Consider the following 12,817-nt stretch of genomic DNA (forward strand, 5'->3'; position numbering starts at 1 on the left):
ACGTTACATTGCGTTATCCGGGCTATTTGCATAATGTAAATACCTGCATTATCCACCGCGCCCCGTTACGTTACGAGTAACGGGCCGTTTAAGTGGCATACGGATAGCATAACTGGTCTTTTTCCGACGCCGTTACGCTACGTTATTGCTTGGATAACGCGATAACAAGCCCTCAAGGGCCATTTTGGCACTGAAATCAGCTTGTTATCTGGCGCGCCGCGGGCCTGGATAATGTAACGGACAGAAAAAAATGGTACAAGCAGTGGTGCAATAATGTAGTGCACCGGTACCCGGGTTCACTTGGCAATCCTTAGGTTTGAACTGATCAGGAAGATAAGTCATAAGTTTTGGGTAATGACTTTGGTTGTGTCACCAATTGGTTCAAGGGGGCAAAGCTTCTTGTGGTTTGCCTTGTCCAGGACACCTGTCACAAGATTTGAAACAAAATATGAATATGCATATTCATATAATTGTTTTAGTGATTGTACTCAATGTACTAATCACCTTGGTTACTCCTCTTAAGAGGGTGAAGCTGATGCCAACAAGTCCCTCCCTCTGGTCAGCGCAATGCAACCAGTGTTTTACCACTCCACGGGTAGGGGGGTGGGACTTTGTTAAGTTAGATTGAATGTGGAAGGTTTCAGTGGATCCTGACTGAAGACAAGAGAGAAACAGCATGAGGAGGGAGGAGGCCGGAGCCTGAGGAGGCCAGAGCCTGAGGAGGCCAGAGCCTGAGGAGGCCGGAGCCTGAGGAGGCCGGAGCCTGAGGAGGGTCTGAATTGCTTGTGAGGCTAGCTGGGAGAGAAGAATTCTCTTTTGTCAGTACAACTGGAAGGCATAGTGAAAAGAGGGAAAATGACAACATAATGAAGGGAAATACAGCTTACCTAGATGGGAGAGAAGAATACTATCTGCCAGACTAGGAAAGCTAGGGGTTGAGACTAAGGTAATTGAGTTCAACGGGGTTCTAGGTTTAAGTGATCCCAAACCCCTTCAAGTGAATTCTTGCTGTCAAGGGGGGCCTTGCAGAATGCCTGATTCCAACTAAATCAAGTAACCTGATGGCCTTGTGTGGCCCACAATCAAGCTTCACAAGATATGAAGAAAGAAGAAACATTTTGTGGGTTAGCACCTAGCTTAACTTCTTGAACGGAGGGTCTGGGGGACCTTTCACAGAGGGCTCTCCGCAAAGCTGCCCCTCCTGAAAGAGTCAGCGGGGGGACTGGTGTTAAGTTAGGGTTAGCACAGAACATACGCTGTGCCTTGGTCCCCAGGGTTTTTGAGTGTGTGCATCACCTGAAGTTGTGGCTCAGCAAAGCCAGTATTGTCAGCCTTGGTGATGCCAAGAGCTTTTCTCTTCTAGATACACTAGGTGACAGAGAAGGTAATGATATTTATTTGATGGAATAAATATAAAAAATGGAGGAGCTGGCTAGGCAGGGGTGGTTTAGATCCCTCCAGAGATGATACTGGTGCCTGCAGAGCAGGGGTGATTGTGATCCCAGGAAAATGGAAAGCAGCAAAGATACAGAGGAAGGGGCTGGTACTCACTGTTCAGAGGTCCTTCTGAGTACCGGAGCGCTGCAAGTTGAGATGTTAGGACAAGGCTTGAATAATGAAAAAAATTGGACAACTAGGCTGGCTTGTCTGGATGAATAGCTGGTCAATAGTGGTCAGATTGATGTTCTGCGTTATTGAGTGGGGGCAGAGTGGTTGTAGGGGCAGTCGATAAGGCGGCTTCTAGTCTCGAATGTTTGCGGGTTTCTTGAGCAAGTTTCTTGGGATCGGTGAGTGGGATAAGGGGATTGGTATTGGATTGTTGAGTGCTCATAAACGGACGTTGACGACGGTCGCTCGAAGTTAATCAGGCGGAAAGAAAAGGCAGGTTTTCAGGGTGTCTTTTGAAGGCAGATTTCAAGGTGTCTTTGGTCGTGGCGAATGGAAATAAAGGACTTTTGGCGGAAGAGGAAGGAAAGGGGGCCAAAGAGAGGCGCAAGAGAGCAGGTAAGATCAGGGTGTTGAAATATTGCAAAAGAAAAAAAAAAAAAAAAAAAAAAAAAACAATTTTCTTGTTTCCTTTGCTGGGTGTGAATCACGTGAGTCAATTTGGAGTGAACTAGAAAAAAAAGTGTAAGACTCCTAAATAGGGGTCTTCACTGATTGTTGTTGAGGGGCGCAAGGAACAAGGCAAAGAGCCGGAGAACGTTCTAGTACCATTGTGGGGAGACTATATTGCAGGTAACTAGACCGGAGAGAGGGAAAACTCTCTCTGTAAGTACAACTGGAAGAGAGAAGATGGGGAAAAGGAGGAATGGCTTACCTAGACCAGAGATAGGGAAAACTCTCTACCGGACTAGGAAGGTGGGGGAGGAGGCAAGTCTATGTACTTGTGGAAAGTCTGTGATGATGTAAGCATGTGAAAGGCTATGTAACATTCTGTGAGACCCCCAAGGGATAGAATGGACCTCTTAAATAATATTTTTCCTTCCAAGGCAAAAAGATTCTTACCTTTGGTTGGGGGAACCCATTGTCAAATTGTGAGTTTGGATGGGGTAGTTGATCCTTGTAGCAGACATGATATATGTAGCAGGATGATCTTCATTGGGGAAGATATCCTACTTTCCAATGGATACTGGTCTCTTGACTAGTGTAACTTATATTTAAGTGACATGTATACTATGGGGAGCGCGCACAGTTATTTTATAGATAATTATTCACATGAACTTGTCATAAACTTAGGGAGTTTAAAAATTGACTCCCAAGAATTAATAAATCGACTCCCAAAAGTCGTTTATGTCACACGGACTGTCTCAGGAGGTCCGCCTGGGTCCTCAGGACCTGTATTTGACCCAGGGGGGGGGGGGGGGGGGGGTTGGGAGTTGATTAATTAATTCCTCTCTCAAGAATGGGAGTTGGTACATTAATTTAACAAAAAATGATGGAATATACACCAGGGGAGATATGTTCCCACTCCCCAGGGAGTGCCAGAGCTGAATTTTATGTGAGTTTTGGTCGGATGTGAGCCTGATGTGGATTAGTAACTCATCCCCAAAATAGTAAATTGGATGGAGAAGTTAGTGAAAAGTCAGTCACAATTGATTTGGAAGTCAACACAATGTTGTGTAGAATTCTTTTGTTTTCTATGTACAACTGTAGGAAGAAATATGATGAAATGATATTTCACCAAAGTCCAACTCATCAATTGCTCCTGTTTACTGATTTTTAAGGATAGCAAAGCAAAATTCCCATTCTCAAAAGTAATTCCTCCAAAAAAATGGGTTTCTTGTAATTCACATTATATGCCCTGATGTACAAAATTAAAATAAAAGTCGACTTGGTATTATTGGGTTTAGATTTTTGGAATGTGGTAATGTTGCAGTCATTGAAATTGAAACCCATTTTCTTGGAAATGCAGGAATTAATTTGAATTTGGCTGATAAAAATGACAAAAAACTGTTTTAATAGGGTGAAAGTCTGAGTTAAGTCAAGGTTGGATTGCGGTGCCAATTCAGTTTGGCCATATATCCTGTCCTCCTCACAAAAATGATCTAGTGAATTTTGTATTTTTTTGCTTTTCAAAATTCACATGTGCACATGCAAGTTAACCTTTTTGCACTTTGCTAATAGTCACCCTGATGTACGCACGTACATTGAGGTGGAAATATCACAGAATGGGCCTTTCACAGCCACATGTGTTGAGATAAATCTGGGACAGCAGAGAGGAGTCGATGGTGTGTTGGAAAGGATTATTTATTTCAATGACAAAGAGAAAAAGAGAGAAGAAGAAACAGAGAGAAATGACTAACCTGGGACAGCAGAGAGGAGTCAATGGTGTGTTGGAAAGGATGAAGAAAGGCTTTCCAACACAAGCTGCCCCAGGTTAAATACACGAGTGAGAATGAAAAAGAAGAAGTGAAAGACATGTGACATGAAAGTGAAATGAGAGATTGAGGCAGGAAACAGAAAAATGAGATGAGCACTAGATGCGCATTCTCAACACCCCCTCTTGCTGAGAACTCAAGTGGAAAAGAGATGAAGCTACTGAGGACAGGGAAAAAAAATTTTGGAGATACAAAAAAAAAAAAAAAAAAAAAAAAATACACAACTCCAAACCGGGCCCGGTGTTTTTCCAAAAGAACTCGGGAGAGGGGTTTTGTCAGCATATCTGCTAGCATGTCGTGTGTTGAGACATGGAAGATCTTGACTCTTGAATCCTTAACGCATTCCCGAACAAAATGATACCTTGCATCGATGTGTTTTGTTCTTGAGTGATGTTCGGGGTTGTTGGCTAGGGCTTCGGCCCCTTTGTTGTCGACATGGAGCGGCAACGCTTCTCGAGGACGAAGGCGAAGTTCAGTGAGGATGTTCCGAAGCCAAATGCCTTCCTTGCAGGAATCAGACAAGGCCTTATACTCAGCCTCTGTGCTCGACAATGAGACAGTCGCTTGTTTCCGAGATTTCCAGGAAATAGCACCATTGCCGATCCTGAATGTGTACGCAGATGTTGAGCAACGATCCTCCCTATCTTCAGCCCAATCTGCATTGGAATACCCACTACAGACAAGAGACCCGCCGAGCCGTAGACAAAGGTGTTTGGTGAACACTAGATAGTTAAGAACCCTGACCGCTGCTGTCCAATGAGAGGCGGAGGGGTCCTTCAAGAATTGTGATAGCTTGTTCACGGCAAAGGAAACATCCGGACGCGTGCATTGCGCCACCCATAAAAGGGACCCGATGATTTGGTTGTATGGTCCCGGAGAAGGTTGTTCATTTGGTTGTCTCCGGCGAAGGTTCTTGAAACCGGAATCCGTGGGGGTTGAAACAGAGGTTGGACCGTTGGGGAGGAACCGAGGAATTAAATCTTCAATGTAGTGGCACTGTGACATGAAGAGGAGTCGATTTTCAATATCCCTTGTGATCTTAATCGACAAGAAGTGGTGCAACTCCTCGTCCGCACCTATCGTGAACAGAGCGCCAAAGAGAATCCACGTAGGTTGGTTCGCCGACGATGGTCAGGTCGTCCACATGTACAGTAACCGCTGCTATGAGTTTGCCGGCCTCCAGACGGAAGTAGAGAGTAGGGTCGTACCAAGACTGAGATAGACCCAAACCCACCAGACCAGAGTGCAGTTCCTGGTTCCACTGCCGGGGCGACTGCTTGAGACCGTATAACGACCTCGAGACTTTGCACACGTAGTCAGGATGAGCCGAGTCCTTGAAACCAACCGGTTGCTCCATGTAGATCGGCTCGTCCAGTCGACCGTTTAAGAAAGCAGTTTTGAAGTCGACCTGGCGACCTTTCCACTTCCGGACCGCCAGAAGGGTACATATCAGGTGAAGGGTCTCCATGCGGAGGGTAGGAGAGAAAACCTCGTCGTAGTCGAGGCCCTGAACTTGGGTGTAGCCCATAGCAACCAGGCGAGCTTTCAGCTTCTGAATAGTCTTGTCCGGACGGCGCTTGACTTTAAAAACCCATTTAGATTTGATAATCTTTCGTTTGTCTGGCCGGGGGACCAAACGCCAAGTCTCCATTCCCAGGAGTGACGAAAACTCCTCACTAGCAGCTTTCAGCCAGCAGTCCTTGTTGGGAGAACGCTGAAGTTGGCGCCAGGTTTTCGGAGTGTCGACATCCTCCGGGGCGGTTGCCGATTTGGACCAGTTTCCAAGGCGGTCGGGTGCCTTTCTGGACCTGTTCAAACGGCGGACCGGAGGAGGGGAAGGGATCCTAGGCGGAGAAGGGGGAAGAGGAAGCGAACTAGGGATGGGGTCTGAAACTGCAGGAGGAGAAGGCGGCGAGGCGGCGGGAGCAGGGTTCGCAGCTGACGGCTGGGGACCGGGAGACCTAACCTGAACAGGAAGTGAGCCACCTTGCTCTCCAGGAGATGGAGAAGCAGCGGGAGGAAGAGGAAGAAGAGAGGGAGGGGAAGACAGCCGGAGGACCGGCGAGGGAGTAGACTTACCGCCACCAGGATATGACGCCTCAGATGGTGAAGATGGCCCGGATGAAGCCGGACCGCGGTGCTGGTTGAGCGGAGCGTGAATAGAGGCCGTGAGCCTTCTGTCGAACCTGTTTCCCAGAGGCACATTCAGAGGTGGGGACTCGAGAATGGAGGGACGAAGGTCGGGAGCTGAAGGGGGAACGGGTTCAGGGCGTGGGGACGGCTTCAAGGGGGGGGACCACGGGATTTCTACGTTGATTGTGGGTGGGGGGCCTATTGGACAATGGCCGTAAGGGAACACCGAATCGTCGAACAGCACGTCGCGAGTTTTCAACGCCTTCCTGGATTCCAGATCAAGAACCCAGAACCCGTTTCCGTCAGTAAGATAGGACAAGAAGAGAGATGCCCAAGCTTTTGGGTCGAGTTTAAGTCGGTTCGCCTTGGGTACTTTGTACCAGACCAAACAGCCAAACGGGTGAATGTCAGCCAAAGGAATGGAGTCAACTCCAAGGACGGAGTTGGGGGAGACGAAGCCAGAAGGAGTAGAAACGGGGACAGAGTTGAGAGAGTAAAGGATGTGACGGAGGGCGTTGACCCAGAAAGATTTCGGAAGCTTGGAGCCCAAAAGCTGACAGCGTACCAGGTTTCCAATAGTCCGGTTAGCTCTCTCGGCGACCCCGTTAAGCTGAGGGGAGTGAGGGGGACCCATTTGATGCTGAATACTGTTTTCAAGAAGGAAAGACTCAAAAGCCTTTGAGATATACTCGCCTCCATTATCAGAGCGAAGGCACAAAACCTTGTGGGAGCCGGATTTCTTGAAAGATGCCTTGAAGATTTTAAAACATTTGAAAACTTCGCCTTTGCATTTCATGGGCATAAGAGAGACAGCCTTAGAGCAATCGTCGATAAAGGAAACAAAGTATTTATAGCCTTCACGGGAGGGAACCTCGAAGGAGCCAACATCAGAGTGGATTAATTGACCAGGAGAAGTAGAGCGGTAAAGAGACCGAGAATAGAAAGGAGATCTATGCATTTTCGACTGGATACAGACCGGACAGCGTTGCACGGCAATCTCGTCCATCGAAGAGAGCCTGATGTTGTTCAGGCGGAGGAGGTGCTTAAGAGGCTTGAGACCTATGTGAGATAGGCGAATGTGGTAGTCCAAAAGAGAACTGTCAGTCCCAAGAGGGGAAGCCACGGATGCAGACTTCGACGTCACCTCTGCAGATGGCAAGTAGTAAAGGTTGCCCTTGCGATAACCGCGACCCACGACCGAGCCAACGACCTCGAAATCCCCTTCGTCGTAGATGTCACACGAAGTGGGAGTGAACACAATGCGGAGAGAGGAGTCGCAAAGGGAAGCGACGGAGAGAAGGGGCTCGTGGAGGCTGGGGACAACCAGAGTCTTAACGGACTTCAGGACGTCGATCGGGAGAGTCGAGACCCCTTTGTGGGTGGCGTGGACAACCGAGGAGTCGGCGAGACGAACAGGGACCGAAGAAACCTTGGGGCGAGACACCTGGTGCAGATGGGGGGTCATGTTCATCGAGCACCCAGAGTCGATGTTAGCGTCGACGGATGCCACGGAGGAAACAGCCCTGTCAGAGACGCCTGGGACCGTGACGTTGCCGGCGTAGGCCGAACCCGAGTGGTCCGACTCATCGTCCGAGTCGCTCCCGAGCTCCACAACAGTGGTGAGACCAGCTTTGGCGGGGGTCTGAGAGGATCGATGGCCACGGCCGGAGGAAGAGCAACGAGAGCCCTTGGTTTTGGAGGAATCCTTCTGAGAGTCGGAGCGGCGTTTAGATTTGCTCCCTTGGCCCTTGGGATGCTGATGTTCGCTTAGGATGCGAGCAGCGTTCTCGCATACGGCAAGGTTGTGTCCTTTGATGCGGCAGAACGTGCAGAAAAGACTCTCGTCACGGGCGGGACGGCCCTTGGAGGTAGATGCGGCCCTAGCCTTCGAGACGGAGATGGAAAGATCCTCTTCACCACGGGACTTGCGTCGAAGAGACTCCGCTTTGAGAGCGGCGACTATGCGGGAGGAAGTAACCGAGTCCTCATTCATAAGAGAGGATACGCAGTGCAACCAATCGACCGGGAGAGAACCGAGTAGAGCGGCGGCATGGATGTCGTCCACTGTAAGAGGTTTGTCGGGAGTGACGAGGGAGTTGAGGCGTTCGGCACAGACGGCCATCTCCTTGATGTGCGTTTCGACGTCGTCGGTGGACATGCGAATGGTCACCAACTTCCTCAACCAGTAGATTCGGCCGCCGGCAGTGGAGTCGATGTGGGCGGATTGAAGGGACTCCCACATGGCTGTGGCGTCGGTGGGAAAGGACCGGATGAGACAGAGGTTGTCCTGGTGTACCGTTCTAGCTATGAACGAGCACACATCCGCATTGTCCTTGGCCCACTTTGCTGGACGGTCTTCGAGTTTGACCGGCTTGAGAAGGTAGGCGAGATTTAGAGAGGAGAGGTGGACGGTGACCACAAAGCTCCAGTCCAAGTAGTTGGAAGAGGAGTCCGGTGCCGAGAGCTGGGGAATGCCGGCTACCTTCAGAGAGGAAGATGAGTCGGAAGTATCCGGAACAGCGGGGGCAGCGGGTTGAGCCATTTCGAGAAGAGGACGAAAGAGGCCGGGGTGATCCTTTAGGTGATGTACAACACAGAGAAGTCCGAAGGTAGCGAGATGGAAAAATTGCGCCGGTTAGGTGCAACTGGAGCTCATAACCTGTTGAGATAAATCTGGGACAGCAGAGAGGAGTCGATGGTGTGTTGGAAAGGATTATTTATTTCAATGACAAAGAGAAAAAGAGAGAAGAAGAAACAGAGAGAAATGACTAACCTGGGACAGCAGAGAGGAGTCGATGGTGTGTTGGAAAGGATGAAGAAAGGCTTTCCAACACAAGCTGCCCCAGGTTAGATACACGAGTGAGAATGAAAAAGAAGAAGTGAAAGACATGTGACATGAAAGTGAAATGAGAGATTGAGGCAGGAAACAGAAAAATGAGATGAGCACTAGATGCGCATTCTCAACAACATGAAAAGTAACAAATTTGTTTTGAGACACCAATTGTCCCCCTGATGTACGCAAGTACATGAGGGGGAAAAAATCACAGGCTGGGCCTTTCACATCTCCATGGAAAGGACACACTGGTCATGGAGCCAAGAAAGAACTATATTCTGGATGAGTTCTGGATGAATTATAGATGAGTTCTGGATGATTTTTTGGCAAGTTATGGTTTATTTCAGGATGATTTCCAACTGATTTCCACGCTGACTTCCAGTCTTGTTCATACCTATTCAATATTGCTTTACCAAAGGCCTCCAGCACAGTCATGGAAAAAAGTTACGGTAAGGCACTCCCTGGGGAGTGGGAACATATCTCCCCTGGTGATACAAAACAATTTATATCTTGTCACTGTTGTACCCAAACCGCCTAAAATATTTACAGCAATCTAAATGCACTCTTTAGAGAATATTTTGAGCTTCACGGCATGGGTACTCCTCAGGGAGAACCTGTGTAGCCGGGGGGCTAACTTGGCGGATTTCCTACTCAGGCAATCCGCCAAATCCTTAGCTATGGTGGTCCAAATGCCCCCATATTTTTTTCCCACATAAATACACTCTCTAGAGCATATGTGAGGCTTCATGGCACTAGCACTCATCAGGGAGACCCTGTGTAGCCGGTGTGGAACTCCTACCGTGCCAGGCGGTAGGCAGTTGGTCGAGGGGATGGTGCTGAGTGAGCTGCCCTCATGAGTGGTCTGGCAAATGAGATGAGGATCAAAATGTGATAGCGTTGGGGGTGGATTTTTGAGAGACAACGGGGATGGAATACTGTCGGCGGGTTTGGTGGATGAAAAGATGAGAGAAGAATCAGGAAAGGATGCCAGGGATACTGCCGGTGATGATCAAGTTGATAGGGATACGGGCCACTTGGCCAAGGATCAGGAAGGTGCTGGGGATACTGCCAGTGGATCAGAAAGATGATGGAATTTATTGTGGATCAGAGCAAGTCCCATGCCGTCCCATCCTCCAAGTTCAAACTCAAACTTGGACTCTGGGGAGTGACATGTCACAGGACATGTCATCACATCCCTAACTACAAAATAAAACCACAAGGAAAGAAAAAAAAATAAAACCCAACAAACAACAAGCAGAAGAAAAGAATAAACAAAGCTTAAAGAGGAAACCAAACAGGATAAAGTGAAGAAATAAAACATCATAAGAAATCCACATAGTACATGTGTTAGGACCAAGAAACAGGAAGAGGACTAAATAATAATGAAAAGAAAAGGGATGGGGATGGAAATCTAGAGAATGAATCTTGAGGATCTGGAAGAGCTGAAAATGGCTGATCTTGAGGGGTGGAATCTTGAAGTTGATGATCTTGATGACTTGTTGATTTGGAAAGTCTTGAGGCCCTGTACCAATTTGAACACCACACCGGGGGGGGGGCAGATTTGGCAGATTTCCTACTAAGGCAAACCCCTGAAACCTTATCTATGGTGCTCCAACTGGCCCCAAATTTTATCTTCTGTGAGAATACACTCTTTAAAACATATTTTAATCTTCATGGAATTAGCAATTCTCAGGGACACCTTGTGTAGCCGGGGGCTGATTTGGCGGATTTCCTACTAAGGCACGTTATCTATGGTGCTCCAAACAGCCTCAAATTCTTTCTGCCATAATAATAAACTCTCTAGAAAATATTTCAAGCTCCAAGGAGGTATTACACATCAGGAACACCTTCTATTGACCGTGGTGTAGCATAGTTCAGCACAAATCCGCTATTTTTTAGCGCAGCGTTAAACGCTACGCTAAAAGCTAAAGTAGCTTTGCACCCTGCGCAAGTAGCGTGAGCGCAGATACACGCAATTGCACTAATTATCCTTGAATTTGGAATAAAATCCAACAAACAGTTACAGATGAAATTGAACTTGCATCAGACCATTTGAATGATAGAATTATGGTCTGGAACTCTCTAGTTAGTGCCAGACATTCCCCCCTGGTGTGTATTGATTCATCCATATGTGTATTGATTCACCAATAGATGTATTGAATTACCAATCTACTATGTCAAGGGAAACAGAAAACTTGGTTGGTTTCCTCAGACCCCACTGGAAGGTCAGTTATTCAATGCTCACTGATGAAGCTTTTGATAATCAAAATCTCAGCTGCTTTGCATCTTGAAACTCAAAGCATGGAAGCCTGTGAGATTCCAAACCTAGGTGACCAGTGCCAATCTCATAGCTGAAACAAGTGGTAAGCAATGCAAACCACTTCTGCAGTCATGCACAAAAGCTGAAAAAACTGAGTGTACATTTGTGAATGCAGGTACAGAATTTGGTAGCAATACAATATTAGATAATCAACTCAAGTTTGAAGAAACTTAGAGAGCAAATCACAATCAACACCAAAGTCTAGATTGAATTCAACTCAGCAATGACAATCAGAAAGACAGAAGCTAATGCACCATTCCAGCTCTGCTAGACACAGTTGAACAGAACAAGACCAACCGCACCAATCCAATTCAAAGAGCTGGACAGAGAAATGGTGAGTGCTTGGTTGAGGGATGCAACAACAAGTTAACAGACAAGATTGCTAGACTGCTCAGCTGTTTCTCCAATGCCAACTGAAGCCGGACAATAGGAGCTCAAAGCCTTTGTTGTGTAAGAACTATACTAGACTCCTAGATAGCAGTAGAGAAGACGCTAAGGCAGACTGCTATTTGACACGCCTCCGGGTCTATCAGAAGACTGGAACCCAACCTGCTCTTAGTGTTTTGCTTTCTCTCCTATCTTAGTAGAGAGTGGTCTATTGGCCTGCTCTTAGGTAAAAAGAATCCTCAACTCAATCTTTTATCATTCTCATTTATAAGATTGTATTCAGTTTCAGAACTCTAACAAGAATCTTAGTTCTCTGAATTCTTTCAAATACATGTATGTATCCCGGTGTAGCAATACATTACATGTATACATTTATGGTGGCAGGTGATTGGGTTGGTTGACTCATGGGAGAGCCATGGTAAGTAGTGTGTTTGGGAATTTTTCCATCATCCAAGGAATATATGCACAGGTTTCTTGGGTCATAAATTTTAAGGTGTGCAGCTTCTGCCCAGCACAACTAAGGAAGACTGTAGTTCACTCAAACCCTTTCCAAGGTATCCTTATTATAAAACCCCCTATTATCAAAGTAGGCTTTCTACCAATGGTGAAACTGATACTTTACAAGTATCAGTATTGTGCGTGTATTGTATTGAAATAGATGTATTTTGGATGCATTGGTTATCAGATACAATACATGGTTTTCCAAAACTGTGTATTTGGGTGCCCAATACAATACAATACAGCATGTATCAGGGGAAATACATGCTGTATTGTATTGAAATACATGTTTTTGTGATGTATCTGATATCAGATACAATACACACTTTTCCAAAACTATGTATTGCCAATACAGATACAAATACATGTATTGTATCAGTTTCACCGTTGTTTCTACCTTGTTTGCTGATGAGTGGCAAGGTAGGAGAATTGCCATGGAATCCCGCCTTCTGGCATCCATAAACTGGTCAAAATGTGTCCTAAATTTTTGCAAATTCTAACCATGAATCCCCCTAACATGAGTATTTGTTCTTCTTTGGTGTACATAAGTCTCCAGTGTGTTTGTCAGCGCATAAATTTTGGTGGTTGTTCTTATTGAAGGAGCAAAAAGGCCCAGCCCCATCCTGCTCTCAAGTACTCATCCATGCCTCTCTTGAGTTTATCGATTGTGAGTGATTCCTTTGACTTCCTCATTGGATCGCTCAAAAGGTTGAATGGGATACGACCAGGGAGAGCGGAACCGATGGGTGCGAAAAAATATCGTCC

This window comes from Puccinia triticina, chromosome 9A (assembly GCF_026914185.1).
Source record: "Puccinia triticina chromosome 9A, complete sequence".
In the NCBI taxonomy this organism is placed as follows: Eukaryota; Fungi; Basidiomycota; class Pucciniomycetes; order Pucciniales; family Pucciniaceae; genus Puccinia; species Puccinia triticina.